Source organism: Bubalus kerabau, chromosome 15 (assembly GCF_029407905.1).
Source record: "Bubalus kerabau isolate K-KA32 ecotype Philippines breed swamp buffalo chromosome 15, PCC_UOA_SB_1v2, whole genome shotgun sequence".
NCBI lineage: Eukaryota > Metazoa > Chordata > Mammalia > Artiodactyla > Bovidae > Bubalus > Bubalus kerabau.
The window spans coordinates 44861366-44878388 of NC_073638.1; positions in this window are offsets into that span (position 1 = coordinate 44861366).

The following is a 17023-nucleotide window of genomic DNA, read 5'->3' on the forward strand; positions in this document are numbered from 1 at the left end:
CTGAAAATAAAAGGAAAGCTTCCATCACAGGAAGCTTCAAAAGGAACAACAAGTAAATAAGAAAAAAGTATAAAAAAGGAAAGAATATAAATCAAAGAAACAGAATATATGTCCCATAGAGAGAATAAATCTGTATTTCACTCTTCAAAAATATTAATAAAGTTGAAAAAACCATAGGAATATTAAGAAAAAGACAAAATTATGCACTATCCAAAAAAGACAAGCAAAGAGGCATAACCTCACATTCTGCAGATGTTTAAATAGTTAAAATAGATATTATGAACAATTTTTCATGATCAAATTAAGATGGTGGAGTAGAAGGACATGCGCTTTTCTTCTTCTATGAGAATTCCAAAATTACAACTCACTGCTGAACAACCGTGGACAGGAGAATGTTGAATCCCACCAAAACAAAATACCCCATGTCCAAGGACAAAGGAGAAGCCCCAGCAAGATAGAAGGAGGGGCAAATTTGCATTTAGAATCAAACCCCATTCCCACCAGAGATGCTTGGAGGGCTCAAACAAAATATTGTGCACACCAGGAGACCCCACAGAGACTGAGTCAGACCTGCCTTTGAGTGTTTTACTGTCTCCTGTGGAGGTTTGGGTCAGCCACAGGGACAGGGGGCTCTGGGTGCAACAGACCTGGGTGTGGCATAAGCCCTCTTGGAGGAGGTTGCCATTAACCCCACCAGAGAGCTGCCAGAACTTACACAGGACTGGGGAAACAGACTCTTGGAGGGCACAAACAAAACCTTGTGCACACCAGGACCCAGGAGAAAGGAGCAGTGACCCCACAAGAGACCCAGACTTGCCTGTGAGTGTCCAGGAGGTGTGAGTCTGTGGTGGCCTGCTGCAGGGTCAGGGGCACTGAGTATGACAATGCGAGCATTGGACCTTTTGAAGGAGGTTGCCATTATCTTCATTACTTCCACCATAGTTTGGTTTCAGGTCAAACAACAGGGAGGGAACACAGCCCCGTCCATCAGTAGAAAATTGGATTAAACATTTACTGAGCATGGCCCTGCTCATCAGAACAGGACCCAGTTTCCCCCACAGTCAGTCTCTCCAATCAGGAAGCTTCCATAAGCTTCTTATCTTTATCCCTCAGAGGGCAGACAGAATGAAAACCACAGTCACATAAAACTAATCAAACTGATCATACAAACCACAGCTTTGTCTAACTCAATGAAGCTATGAGCCATGCCATGTAGGGCAACCCAAGATGGACAGGTCATAGTGGAGAGTTCTGACAAAACATGGTCCACTGGAGAAGGGAATGGCAAACCACTTCAGTATTCATGCCTTCAGAACCCCATGAACAGAATGAAAAGGCTAAAAGATGAACTCCCCAGGTCAGTAGGTGCTAAATATGCTACTAGAGAAGAGTAGAGAAATAACTCCAGGAAGAATGAAGAGATGGAGCCAAAGCAAAAACAACTCCCAGTTGTGGATGTAACCACTAATGGAAATAGAGTCCAATGTTGTAAAGAGCAATATTGCATAGACACCTGGAATGTTAGGTGCATGAGCCAAGGTAAATTAGAAGTGGTCACAGAGGAGATGGCAAGAGTGAACATTGACATTTTAGGAATCAGTGAACTAATATGGACTGGAATGGGTGAATTTAACTCAGATGACCATTATATCTACTACTATGGGGAAGAATCCCTTAGAAGAAATGGAGTGTCCCTCATAGTCAACAAAAGAGTCCTAAATGCAGTACTTGGGTGCAATCTCAAAAACAACAGAATGATCTCTGTTCATTTCCAAGGCAAACCATTCAATATCAAAGTAATCCAAGTCTATGCCCCAACCGGTAATGCTGAAGGTGCTGAAGTTGAATGGTTCTATGAAGATCTACAGGAACTTCTAAACTTAACACCTAAAAAGATGTCCTTTTCATCATAGGGGACTGGAATGCAAAAGTAGGAAGTCAAGAGATACCTGGAGTAGTAGACAAATTTGGCCTGGAGTACAGAATGAAGCAGGGCAAAGGCTAACAGGGTTTTTGCCAAGAGAACACACTGGTCATAGCAAACACCCTCTCCCAACAACACAAGAGAAGACTCCACATATGGACATCATCAGATGGTCAATACCTAAATCACATTGATTATATTCTTTGCAGCCAAAGATGAAGATGCTCCATACAGTCAGCAAAAACAAGACCAGGAGCTGACTGTGGCTCAGATCATGAACTCCTTATTGCAAAATTCAGACTTAAATTGAAGAAGTAGGGAAAACCATTAGATCATTCAGGTATGACCTAATACAAATCCCTTACGATTATACAGTGGAAGTGACAAATAGATGCAAGGGATTAGATCTGATAGATAGAGTGCCTGATGAACTGTGGATGGAGGTTCGTGACATTGTACAGGAAACAGGGATTAAGACCATCCCCAAGAAAAAGCAATGCAAAAAGGCAAAATGTGTAAAGAGGCCTTACAAATAGCTGAGAAAGAAGAGACACAAAAGGCAAGGGAGAAAAGGAAAGATATAAGCATCTGAATGCAGAGTTCAAAGAATAGCAAGGAGAGATAAGAAAGCCTTCCTCAGTGATCAATGCAAAGAAATAGAGGAAAACAATAGAATGGGAAAGACTAGAGATCTCTTCAAGAAAATTAGAGATACCAAGGGAACATTTCATGCAAAAATAGGCTCAATAAAGGACAGAAATGGTATGGACCTAACAGAAGCAGAAGATATTAAGAAGAGATGGCAAGAATACACAGAAGAACTATACAAAAAATATCTTCATGACCAGATAACCATGATGGTGTGATCACTTACCTAGAGCCAGACATCCTGGAATACAGTGTCAAGTGGGCCTTAGGAAGCATCACTATGAACAAAGCTAGTGGAGTAGATGGAATTCCAGTTGCTATTTCAAATCCTAAAAGATGATGCTGTGAAAGTGCTACACTCAATATGCCAGCAAATTTGGAAAACTCAGCAGTGGCCACAGGACTGGAAAAGGTCAGATTTTATTCCAATCCCAAAGAAAGGTGATGGAAAAGAATGTTCAAACTACTGCACAATTGCACTCATCACACACAGTAGCAAAGTAATACTCAAAATTCTCCAAGCCAGGCTTCAGCAGTATGTAAACCGTGAACTTCCAGACATTCAAGCTGGATTTAGAAAAAGCAGAGGAACCAGAGATCAAATTGCCAACATCTGTTGGATCATCAAAAAAGCAAGAGAATTCCAGACAAACATCTACTTCTGCTTTATTGACTATGCCAAAGCTTTTGACTGTGTGGATGACAACAAACTGTGGAAAATTCTTCAAGAGATGGGAATACCAGACCACCCTATCTGCCTCCTTAGAAATCTGTATGCAGGCCAAGAAGCAACAGTTAGAACTAGACATGGAACAACAGACTGGTTCCAAATCAGGAAAGGAGTAAGTCAAGGCTGTATATTGTCACCCTGCTTATTTAGCTTATATGCAGAGTACGTCATGCAAAATGCCAGTCTGGATGAAGCACAACCTGGAATCAAGACTTTTGGGAGAACTATCAGTAACCTCAAATATGCAGATGACACCTCCCTTATGGCAGAAAGTGAAGAAGAACTAAAGAGCCTCTTGATGAAAGTGAAAGAGGAGAGTGAAAAACCTGCCTTAAAACTCAACATTCAGAAAACTAAGATCATTTCATCTGGTCCCATCACTTTATGGCAAATAGATGGGGAAACAATGGAAACAGTGAGACTTTATTTTCTTGGGCTCCAAAATCACTGCAGATGGTGACTGCAGCCATAAAATTAAAAGATGCTAGCTCCTTGGAAGGAAAGTTATGACCAACCTAGACAACATATTAAAAAGCAGAGACATTACTTTGCCAACAAAGGTCTGTCTGGTCAAAGCTATGGTTTTTCCAGTAGTCATGTATGGATGTGAGAGCTTGGCCATAAAGAAGGCTGAGGGCCAAAGAATTGATGCTTTAAAATTGTGGTACTGGAGAAAACTCTTGAGAGTCCCTTGGACTGCAAGGAGATCAAACCAGTCAGTCCTAAAGGAAATCAACCCTGAATGTTCACTGGAAGGACTGATGCTGAAGCTGAAGCTTCAGTACTTTGGCCAGCTGATGTGAAGAGTTGATACATTGGAAAAGACCTTGATGCTGGGAAAGAATGAAGGCAAAAGGAGGAGAGGGTGACATAGTATCATAGACTCAGTGGACATGAATTTGACCAAACTCTGGCAGACAGTGAAAGATGGGGAAGCCTGGCGTGCTGCAGTATATAGGGTTACAAAGGGTCAGGCATGACTTAGTTATTGAGCAACACCGCCACCAGAGTCAATACACTTAAATTTACTTTCTTTCAAATTGGTATAAAAAGTACCCTTCAACTCTTGTCCTTATTGGGTCCTGGACTGATAATAAACAGTTTGCCAACCAGCCCAAGGACTACACTTTGAGTAACAATAGACTGTGCTTTGTTTCTGCTTACTTACTCATAGTACTCCATGGCTCTTTCCTCACCACCTCATACCCTCAACAGTCTACAGAGATAAAATTAGAGCCTTGGTGGTACTGACTATTGTTGCATCTCCCAGCAGCTTTCTATTCAGCAGGGGATTTTTTTGTTCAAGTCTCTGTACAAGGCTTCCATCTGGGTCCTCAGATCCTTTTGTTACACTTGGACCTTCTATTTATGTCACCTTAATGACACATGTATATTGTCACCCTGCTTATTTAACTTATATGCAGAATACATCATGAGAAACACTGGGCTAGAAGAAGCACAAGCTGGAATCAAGATTGCCGGGAGAAATTTCAATAACATTAGATATGCAGATGACACAACCCTTATGGCAGAAAGCGAAGAAGAACCAGAGAGCCTCTTGATGAAAGTGAAAGAGGAGAGTGAAAAAGTTGGCTTAAAGCTCAACATTCAGAAAACGAAGATCATGGCATCTGGTTCCATCACTTCATGGGAAATAGATGGGGAAACAGTGGAAACAGTGTCAGACTTAATTTTGGGGGGCTCCAAAATCACTGCAAATGGTGACTGCAGTCATGAAATTAAAAGATTCTTACTCCTTGAAAGGAAAGTTATGACCAACCTAGATAGCATATTGAAAAGCAGAGACATTACTTTGCCAACAAAGGTCTGTCTAGTCAAGGCTATGGTTTTTCCAGTGGTCATGTATGGATGTGAGAGTTGGACTGTGAGGAAAGCTGAGCGCCGAAGAATTGATGCTTTTGAACTGTGGTGTTGGAGAAGATTCTTGAGAGTCCCTTGGACTGCAGGGAGATCCAACCAGTCCATTCTGAAGGAGATCAGCCCTGGGATTTCTTTGGAAGGAATGATGCTAAAGCTGAAAGTCCAGTACTTTGGCCACCTCATGCGAAGAGTTGACTCATTGGAAAAGACTCTGATGCTGGGAGGGATTGGGGGCAGGAGAAGGGGACGACAGAGGATGAGATGGCTGGATGGCATCACCAACTCAATGCACATGAGTTTGGGTGAACTCCAGGAGTTGGTGATGGACAGGGAGGCCTGGCGTGCTGCGATTCATGGGGTCGCAGAGAGTCGGACACGACTGAGCAACTGAACTGAACTGAATGACACACATGGCTCCACAAGTCATTTCTGGAGAACAAATCAAAGAACATTTTCCTCAAAAGGGAAAAGAATAACTGTCCTAGGGGATTTTTCATATTCTATGAGAGCCCTTCTTTTCCTCCCAACACACACATTCACAAAGACACCCAGCCTCATCCTCATAGCATCTTCATAACAAGGAAACATAACTATGCTCCTTAAACAAGGAGAGCTGTCAATGGTTTTCACTGTCAGATATTCAGTGCACAACTACTATAAAAATAAATAGAAAACATTTACTTTATAAAGTTCTCTTCAGAATTCAGCAACAGCAATTCTGATTCTGAAAGGTGAGTACAATAGTCATGGCTTTTGTTTAAATAAATTTTTGTTTGTTAAATGGGAAATTAAAGATAAACCTTCACCAGCGTTATCTCTTTTTTTTAATATAAATTTATTTATTTTAATTGGAGGTTAATTACTTTACAATATTGTATTGGTTTTGCCATACATCAACATGATTCTGCCACAGGTTATCTCTTGACTCCTGCAGAAACTATGACCTTAGAAAGATTTAAACGGCAGAATAGTCAGTCTGTGCACCCAAACCAGGCTGTCCAGGAGTCCCCAGAGTGCAGTGTGGACTGCACAGCCAAAGCCACTGCTGAGCTTGTGTAACGGAAACTATGAAAAGGAAATCATGAAGAAATCACTTGATGTTCACATTGTATGAGGCTTATAGACTTATGCCGTCTATTCATCATCAAAACAAAGCCTGCAATGAGGGAAAGGATTGGGAAGAGTCAGAATCTCTGACTTAGGTGAGCAAGCGTGAATGTAATGCCAAAATTAAGAGCTCTAGAAAGATCCCTAGGCAGCCAATGGAATGGAAGGGAAGGGGGAGAATCAGCTTCATATTATGCGTATGACTGTGACTGGTAGGGCCCCAAACAGAGAAGGCATCATATACTGTACTTCTGACTTCTTTTGGATCTGCAAAAATCTTCTGACATGTGTTGAAAGAAAAATTATATTATGATTCTCATCAAAAAAATTCTTAATCAAAAATAGTTCCTTAGCTCTGATGCATAACCAAACCCTTTTGAGTACTTTGCAGATATCATTTCTTTTAATTTCACAACAAAGCTGCATTACAGGGACAATTATTTCCATTAAACAAACAGACAGAACAAAACTGGGAGTCCAGGAGATTTAAGTGTCAGTGTAGGTTAAAACAGCTGAGCACTGGGAGGCTAGGCATCTGGGTTTTTGGTTCCCGGTCTCCATGACTACTGTCAGCACGCATTTGGAAGCTCGCGCTGTGCACAGTGAAGGCAGGGTTGGCCCCATGAACTCTGCTTGAGTCAAAGGCAGAGCACAGTCCCATTTAGGACTTTGCCTCATTCCTTAGACCAGGGTACGTTCAGAGAGTGACAAGGAGAATTGTGAGGGATCTGAAACGTACGTCACAGGTGGAAGAGCGAAGGATCTGTGGATGCTTCATTTTCGAAAAGGAGAATGTGGCTGTGTTCAAACATTTCAGTGTTTCGATATAGAAAGGAGATTGTTTGTACCATTAAAGTCATGGGGGATTAAGTGATAAGATTATAAATATATTTTTTACGATAGAGCTAACACTTGTGGTGATAAGCTTTCCTGTCACTAGAGTAATTTAGATGCACTTAATGAAGACTATTCAAAACACATTTTTTAATGAGCTGTAGGTGCTCAACCATGATTCATTATGCTTCACAATTCATTCTGTCAAAGAACTAAGTCCCACTATTGTAAAGACTAAATGCTTTCTCATTCTAAAGTAAGATATTTTAAAATTTTAAGATAAGACATTCAAAGATACTTTGGTGCATATATTATTATTTGTGTCAAATATTCCAAACCTTAAGAACTGAAATAATGTCATTAGCAGAAAAATGTCTTTCTTTGAAAATCAGAACCAAAAATAGTGGAAATTTTCAGTGTCATGTTAGCATGGCTATTAAAACCAAGGAGCATACATAGCGAGACACATTTAGAAAAGTGATTAGAAATAGGTTATAAAGCTCTATGAATACCATATTAAACAGCTTGAAATATAGTATATCCAGTATTTCAGTTATGAATAGTACTTGGAAAATCAAAAAATATATTAATGATAATGCTAAGTAAAAATGTAAATTACTGTTGTTTAGTCACTAAGTCATGTCTGACTCTTTCACAACTCCATGGACTGAAGCCCACCAGGCTCCTCTGTCCATGGGATTTCCCAGGCAAGACTACTGAAGTGGATTGCCATTTCCTTCTCCAGGGGATCTTCCCAACTCAGGGATTGAACTCATACCTCCTACATTGGCAGGTGGATTCTTTACCACTGAACCACCAGGGAAACCCCAAAATGTAAATTATAAAATGTAATATATAATATGATTACAAATATGTAAATACTACTTGCAAATGCTACAAAATTAAATCAAAATGGATTGTGAGGCACAATTAGAATTAAGGATTTGTAGGTGAGTCTTTCTATAGTTAGCTAATTGTATTAAAAAATTAAAAGAAAATGCAAACAAAAAAAATTTGTAAAACTGTAGAAATTACCAGAAGAGATTGATATTTTGCTGAAGAAAAGATGTGCATAAGTGAAATGTTCAGATCACTAAAATTAATTTCAAGTAACTTTTTAAATTTTATAATACTTTAAATATATACTATTTTCTCATTCTGATAAATATAACTTTCTTTTCCAACTTTCACTAAATCTTTAGTATGCCCTGAAACTATTGCCTTGGATTGCAGTATTTCTCCATCTTCCCTTTTAATTTATCATTAACTCCTCTTTTTCAGGACTGCTTTAAGACATAGGAACTTAGCCTTTGTCACAACATAACGGCAAAACATGAACAGGGTACTAAGCTCTTTAGTGAAAATGCAGCCAAATACTCAACAAAACAGTGAACACAGTTTAGGACATTGGTTTATCACAAATCATGGGGATGCACTTATCTTAATGGACAGTGTGTATTTCCTTTGAATTATAGATTAAGAAAAATGTCTAGGAATGGGATTATTTTAAAAATTTTATCATATTTTGTAATGCTGTCCTCCCAATTCTATATCCAATTTGTAAGATTACTAGTTCTGATAGTAAAAAATATGTAAACAGTTAAATGTCCAAATTTAGTGGATGATTAATTAAATTAAGGTCTAGTTACTCAATGCACTATCATCTCAAAAATTATGTTTGAAGAATAATAATGTGATCAGATTTTATACTGAAATGCCAAGTAAAAATAGAAGTATTGAACTTTTATCTGCAATGTTATAAAAGCTCAATTAAAATGCATCCAAAGGGAAAAATGCCTGGAAATAAATTACCAAATTTATAATAGTTGACTTGTGTGACTATATTTGAAAGCTACATTTCTTTTGAATTTTCAAGTGTTTTTCACATACATGATTACATAATTATTATTTAGAAACACACAAGCCATTACTTATACCATTATTACAGACTTCCAATACACTAACAATATCTTCACTGTTATCTCTATAAGACCTTATCCACAAGACCTGGTTTCTCTGGACAAGGAAACTATATTCTTCTCTGGTTTCCTATAGCACATTCACTGTACTAATCATACATTCATTTATTTAACAAGTCTTTCTTCAGGACATTTTGTTCCCAAGAACTAGTTACTTGTAATACTGAGATAAAATACACACTGTTGTTGAGGAGAATGTGTATAAACTGGGGATAGTGAAATTTGAACATGCAAACAACAACAAAAGTCACAACCTAGTATAAATAATGGCAATTGTTTACATTTCAGGGTCTCAACTAAAGTAGGGAGACTAGCAGTGAAATTGTGGAGATGAGTAAATAAAATTGGGAACTAAATTGTAGATAGAATCAATAGGATTTTATTAGATGTGGTGCAAAGAGAGACAGAAGGTAAGATTGGGTAGATTATGGTGTCATTCTACAGACATAAAGCATAGGAAGAGTGGTCCAAGGAAGGATGAGTTTGGTTTGGAGGAGGCTGAGTTTCAGGTATTATTTGGATTTCCAACTGGAGACTTCTAAAGAACAACTGAAACTATAGATCTGGAATTTGGGAGAGAGATCCTTGTAGGCGTCAAGGTTGGAGAGGTGTTTTAAAATAATTAATAATAATAAAAAAAAAGAACATAATTGAGATCCTGGGAAGTGAGGTTGAACCCTTCTCCTTCTATGCAAAGAGGAAACACACACACAAATCCTGTAAAGCACTATATTTACAGGCAGCGCAGAAGAGGAAATCACTGTGAATGAGTCTGTGGAATAAGCAAAGAAAACTGAAAATGTGTAGAATGAGTGCATAAAAGAAATGAACATTCACATTTCCCTCAACAGGAACAATTCCCAGAGGACATGGAGGCTGGAAACCACACCAGCGTGACGGAGTTCATCCTTTTGGGGTTAACAGAGGATCCTACACTTTGTGTCATCTTCTTTGTGCTATTTCTAGGCATATATGTTATTATTTTAGTGGGCAATATCACCATAATTATTTTAATAGCAAGCTGTTCCCAACTTCACTCCCCTATGTACCTTTTCCTTGGCCATTTGGCTTTTGTTGACATCGGTTGTTCTACATCTGTCACACCTATGATGATTATAGGATTTCTTAGACATAGACTAGCCCTCCCAGTTGCTGGCTGTGAAGCCCAGCTCTGTTCTATGGTGATGTTTGGGTCAGCTGATTGCTTCCTGCTGGCTGTCATGGCCTATGACCGCTATGTGGCCATCTGCTTGCCCCTTTTCTACTCCACCCGTATGTGCCCCAGAGTGTGTGTCCTCTTGGTGGGGGGTTCCTATCTTGGTGGGTGTGTCAATGCTTGGACATTTGGTAGTTGTTTATTGACTCTGTCTTTCTGTGGACCAAATCAGATAGATCACTTTTTCTGTGATTTCTCCCCTCTGTTGAAACTTTCCTGCTCAGATGTCTCCACTATTGAAATTATCCCTTCCATCTCTTCTGGATCTATCCTTGTGATCACAGTGTTTGTCATATCTCTCTCTTACATCTGCATCCTCAACGCCATCCTGAAGATGCGCTCCAGTGAAGGGAGACACAAGGCCTTCTCCACCTGCACCTCTCACCTCACTGCGGTCACTCTCTACTATGGAACGATTACCTTCATTTATGTGATGCCCAAATCCAGTTACTCAACTGAGCAGAACAGAGTAGTGTCTGTGTTCTACACAGTGGTGATCCCCATGTTGAACCCCCTCATCTACAGTCTGAGGAACAGAGATGTAAAGGAGGCCCTGAGAAAGGCAATGTTCAGAATATATTCTTAGGATCCATTCTTAACATTTCAGGTGACCTATAAAAATTTTTGTTTACCGATATCACACTTCAGTTCAGTTCAGTCCAGTCCCTCAGTTGTGTCCGACTCTGCGACCCCATGAATTGCAGCATGCCAGGCCTCCCTGTCCATCACCAACTCCCGGAGTTCACCCAAACTCACGTCCATCGAGTCAGTGATGCCATCCAGCCATCTCATCCTCTGTTGTCCCCTTCTCCTCCTGCCCCCAATCCCTCCCAGCATCAGAGTCTTTTCCAAGGAGTCAACTCTTTGCAGGAGGTGGCCAAAGTATTGGAGTTTCAGCTTTAGCATCATTCCTTCCAAAGAACACCCAGGACTGATCTCCTTCAGAATGGACTGGTTGGATCTCCTTGCAGTCCAAGGGACTCTCAAGAGTCTTCTCCAACACCACAGTTCAAAAGCATCAATTCTTCGGCACTCAGCTTTCTTCACAGTCCAACTCTCACATCCATACATGACCACTGGAAAAAACCATAGCCTTGACTAGATGGACCTTTGTTGGCAAAGTAATGTCTCTGCTTTTGAATATGCTATCTAGTTTGGTCATAACTTTCCCTCCAAGGAGTAAGTGTCTTTTAATTTCATGGCTGCAGTCACCACCTGCAGTGATTTTGGAGCCCAAAAAAATAAAGTCTGACATTGTTTCCACTGTTTCCCCATCTATTTCCCATGAAGTGATGGGACCAGATGCCATGATCTTTGTTTTCTAAATGTTGAGCTTTAAGCCAACTTTTTCACTCTCCTCTTTCACTTTCATCAAGAGGCTTTTTAGTTCCTCTTCCCTTTCTGCCATAAGAGTGGTGTCATCTGCATATCTGAGGTTATTGATATTAGGACCTACCAAATATAGCTTAACTGATTGTTTCAATTAAAGTCATACTTCTCTCACTTCTATATATTTGTACACCAAATGGGAGATGCCTTGAAGTCAACAACAATAGACGCAATATTTGTCACTGGTATTAATACTTGTAGATGCCTTTGCACCTTTAATTTTTGTAGCAAACAATAATAACTTGCACTTTCTATGTGCCAACACTCTTCTAAGCATATTATGTATATTAGCTGGTTTGTTCCTCACAAAAATCATATGAAGTAGTACTTACTACTTTTATTTTACAAATGAATCATGTACAGAGTAGAATGCCCAAGTCATGCAGCTAGGAAGTTGTGGGACTAGTCTTTGATTGTAGAAAGTCTGGGTGCAAACCTACAATGTTTCCCATTTGATTTTCATAGCAATCTCATGATGCTGGTATTATAAATACTTCAATTTACAGATGAGAATGTTGAGTCTTAGAGAGATCCAATAGTTTGTTCTGGAGACAAGTCCTCCATGCATTTGACCCATACTATAAGCCACAATCAGTCCAAAGACTTGAGCACTGTTATTGATTTGGAAGACTTGAGCAAGGTAATCAAGCCTAAGCTGTTACTTTGCATCCAAATTCATTTTCCTTTTCCAATATACTTTGGCAACTCTGAGTCCATTTCTTTTCCAATTAAATTTTATAATGTTTATCAATTTCTACAAAAAAATTAACATTTTTATGCCTGTGCAATGAATCTATAGATCATTTTAAGGGAGAAATGACATCTTAACTTTTGATGTTATTGTAAACAACACTAATTTTGAATTTTAATTTACCTTAATTTTTAACTCTTTTAGTCCTACCGGACAGTTGATTTTTGTATATTGACCTTTTAAATACTGCTCCTTTGTTAAATATTTAAAAATTTTTCTAGGGTCATTTGCAGATGAAGACTTATTTCTTCCCTTAAATCTTTTAGGTCTTTTTGCATTTTTATTATTTACTGTATTTTTTGTTGGAATATAATTGGCATACAAGACCATATATTTTAGGTATACAATGCATTGATTTACTGCATTTGCTGCTGCTGCTGCTGCTGCTGCTAAGTCGCTTCAGTCGTGTCCGACTCTGTGCAACCCCAGAGACAGCAGCCCACCAGGCTCTCCCTTCCCTGGGATTCTCCAGGCAAGAACACTGGAGTGGGTTGCCATTTCCTTCTCCAATGCATGAAAGTGAAAAGTGAAAGTGAAGTCGCTCAGTCATGTCTGACTCCTAGTGACCCCATGGACTGCAGCCCACCAGGCTCCTCCGTCCATGGGATTTTCCAGGCAAGAGTACCGGAGTGGGGTGCCATTGCCTTCTCCATTACTGCATTTACATATTGCAATATGATTTCTACCTGAGCATAGCTAAAACTTCTATCACCTGACATAATTATCATTTATTTTATGTGGTGAGAAAACCTAAGATCTAGAGTCTTAGCAACTTTGAAGTTTGTAATGCAGAATTGTTAACAATCAATATGGTACTGTGCATTAGCTCTGCAGGATTTAGTACTATGTACCTGTTCTACTTTGTATCTTTGAACAACATATCTCCAGTTACCCTGTTTCCTAGCCTTTGGTTATCACCAGTCTAGTCTTTGTTTTTATCAGTTTGGCTTTTTTAGATTCCACTTATAAGTGATAGCGTAGTCTGTATGAGTGCATGCCTATTCAGTTGCTCAGTTGTGTCCAACTCTTTGTGACCCTGTGGACTGTAGCCCACCAGGATCCTCTGTCCATGGAATTTTCCAGGCAAGAATACTAGAATGGGTTGTCCCCTGAGGAATTGGATGGGGAGGGAGGTGGGAGGGGGGTTCAGGATGGGGGACACATGTACGCCCATGGCTGATTCATGTCAATGTATGGCAAAAGTCACTACAATATTGTAAAGTTATTAGCCTCCAATTAAAATAAATAAAAACTTAAAAAAGAATATTAGAGAGGGCTATCATTTCCTACTCCATGGGATCTTCTCCACCCAGGGATCAGCCCCGCATTTTCTGCATCTACTATATTGCAAGTCTTTACGACTGTGCCACCTGGGAAGTCATAGTCTGTATAGTTTGATTCTTTTCCTGTCTGACTTATTTCACTTCGCATAATGCCCTCAAGTTGTATTCATGTTGTTACAAATGACAGGATTTTCTTCTTTCTCAAGGCTGAATGATATTCCATTGTGGTATATAGATTTGTCACAACTTTTTATCCATTCATCTGTTGACTGGCACTTTGTTTTCATATCTTGTCTATTGTGGAATAATGTTGCAATAAGAATGGGAATGTAGGTGTTTCTTTGAAGTCCTGTTTTTCTCTCCTTTAGATATATATAACCAGAGGTGGAATTAATGGATTGCATAGTAGTTCTATTATTGATTTTTTGAAGAATCGCCATACTTTTGTCCATAGTGGCTAAACCAGTTGACATTGCCACAACAGTGTATAAATATTTCCTTATCTCTGTATTCCTGCAACACTTATTATCTCTTATCTTCTTGACAGCCATCCTAACAGATATAAGGTAATATCTCATTGTGGGTTTGATCTCATTTCACTTTCCCATTGGTCATGCGGAGGACTTGGGATTTTCAGTTTTTAAAATTTATTTATTTATTGGAGTTCAGTTGATTTAGAGTATTATATTCATTTGAGGCATTCAGTATTTTTATAGCTCATACTCCACTTAAAGTTATTGCAAAACAATGGCTATATTTCTCTGTTTGGTACAATATATTCTTGTTGCTTATTCATTCTATACCTTGTAGTTTGTGTTTCTTAATTTGTAGTTTGTGTTTCTTAATTCCATACCCCCATCTCTCCACTCCTCCCTGCCATGGATGGTAGCTCACCAGGCTCCTCTGTTCATGAAATTCTCCAGGCAAAAATACTGGAGTGGGTAGCCATTCCCTTCTCCAGGGGATCTTCCCGAGCCAGGGATCAAACCTGGGTCTTCTGTATTGCAGGCAGATTCTTTACCATCTGAGCCAGCAGGGAAGCCTGTACATTACACTCGTGTTGCTTATTCATTTTATACATAATAGTTTGTGTCTCTTTCCATACTCCTATCTCTCCACTTCTCCCACCCTTCTCCCCACTGATAACCACTAGTCTATTATCTATATCTGTGTGTTCCTGTTTTGCTATATACTTTCACTTGATTTGTTTCACATATAAGTGATAACATAGAGTATAAGTCTTTCTCTGTTTAACTTATTTCACTAAATATAATGTTCTCTATGTCCATCTACATTGCTGCACGTGGCAAAATTTCATTCCTTTTTATGGGTGAGTAATATTCTGCTCTGTATACATATCCCACATCTTCTTTTTTCTTTTTTTTTTTTCATGAGAACTTAGGTTGCTTCCATATCTTGGCTATGGTAAATAATGCTTCTATGAACATTGGGGTGTCTGTATCTTTTCAAAGTAGTAATTTTGTTTTCCTTGGATATATACTCAGCAGTGGAATTACTAGATCATATTGTATTTCTATTTTTAGGTTTTTCAGGAACTTCCATACTGTTTTCCCCATAAATCTTGAGAAAAATTCAATGCCATCTGTGCATGCCATCCATGCAACAATGGTTTTTTTAAAAAAGACTCTTTAATTGTAAAATGCATCTGGAGTGGGAGGACAATAAATGAAACATATTCATTATGTTTTTATGCTTCTCTGAGTGGAGTGATTCTGATAATTAGACACAGTGCATGTAGGGACCCTGAAACTATATCTGGAAGCATTATGAGATAGAATGGTCTTAATTATGATCATGAGGCTTTTCAAGGAAGATGGCTCCTCTGCCAGGCTCTCTTGGGATCCTCTGTGAATACCTGTGAGGATTATGCTCACCAGAGAGAAACACCTGGTACATATGCTGGCATGGTAACTTTTTCACTTATCATGTTCCATGTGGTTGTTTTGTATAATAATAAGTCATTACTTTTGGTTCTGTGATTATATGTTTTCAAATAGTCTTTTATCTTTTTAAATAAAATAATATTATAATCTGTGTCTATAAATTCCCTTGTCTTAACACTTAATGGTTCTGCTTCTGTTGTTGGTTATTTCCACTGGCTCCTACTATATGTTTGGTATCTTGTTTCCTTTGTGCTGGTCATTACGTTTCAATGTGCACTGGTTACTGTATTTTAATTTTTGGTAGAAATAACTGTGGAGAAGGCAATGGCACCCCACTCCAGTACTCTTGCCTGGAAAATCCCATGGATGGAGAAGCCTGGTGGGCTGCAGTCCATGGGGTCGCTGAGGGTCGGACACGACTGAGAGACTTCACTTTCACTTTTCACTTTCATGCATTGGAGAAGGAAATGGCAACCCACTCCAGTGTTCTTGCCTGGAGAATCCCAGAGACGGGGGAGCCTGGTGGGCTGCCGTCTCTGGGGTCGTACAGAGTTGCACACGACTGAAGTGATTTAGCAGCAGTAGCAGAAATAACTGAGGCTCAAATTGTTTGTTTGCTTATTCAATTCACCCTGAGGTACCACCTATCCTTGATCACTTATATCCAAGTTCAAGGCTTGAGGATTTCTAGATCTCCAGAGATCTGAGAGATCTGTGTAAAACCTGGTCTCTGAGCATTTCTGTTCATCCTGAGGATATATGGGAGGTTGTAATCATAATTCTTATCTGGTTTTGTCCTAGGTATTGATGTATGTTCCCCCCATCCAAAAACATCACTAAATGCAAACCTGAATTGGTAACACTTCCTTCTGACCTGTCAAATTCTTCAACTGCTGAAGTGTATGTGAGTTTTAGGTTTACTTTTCTGGGTTCTCACAGTTCCTGGGGAAGCCATTCCTTCTTATCCTGTAACTTCTACTGTGATATTTAAGATATCTTAAGCATCCTATCCTTTGTTTTGGTTATGCTCATCATAGGATTGATTCAAATTACTGACCCTGCCATAATTGGAACAGAAGCCCCCAAAGTAAATTATATGCATGTGAGTGGATGATTAGACTTGCACAATTATACACAGGTAACACTAAATAAAACAGGCAGTGAATGTCCTCATCCTTGCTCAGATGTTATCTTCTCAGTGAGGTCTGCACTGACACTTTGTGCCCTGGCATGTTAAGCTCCATTACTATGTCTGCTTTTTCTTTCTCCACAGCACAGACTTCAAATAGTCTGAATCACTAACTTGTTAGTTTTACTGTCTTTCATGCTATGAGATAAATTCTATTAGGGAAAATATATTAGATGCTTGTCACTTAT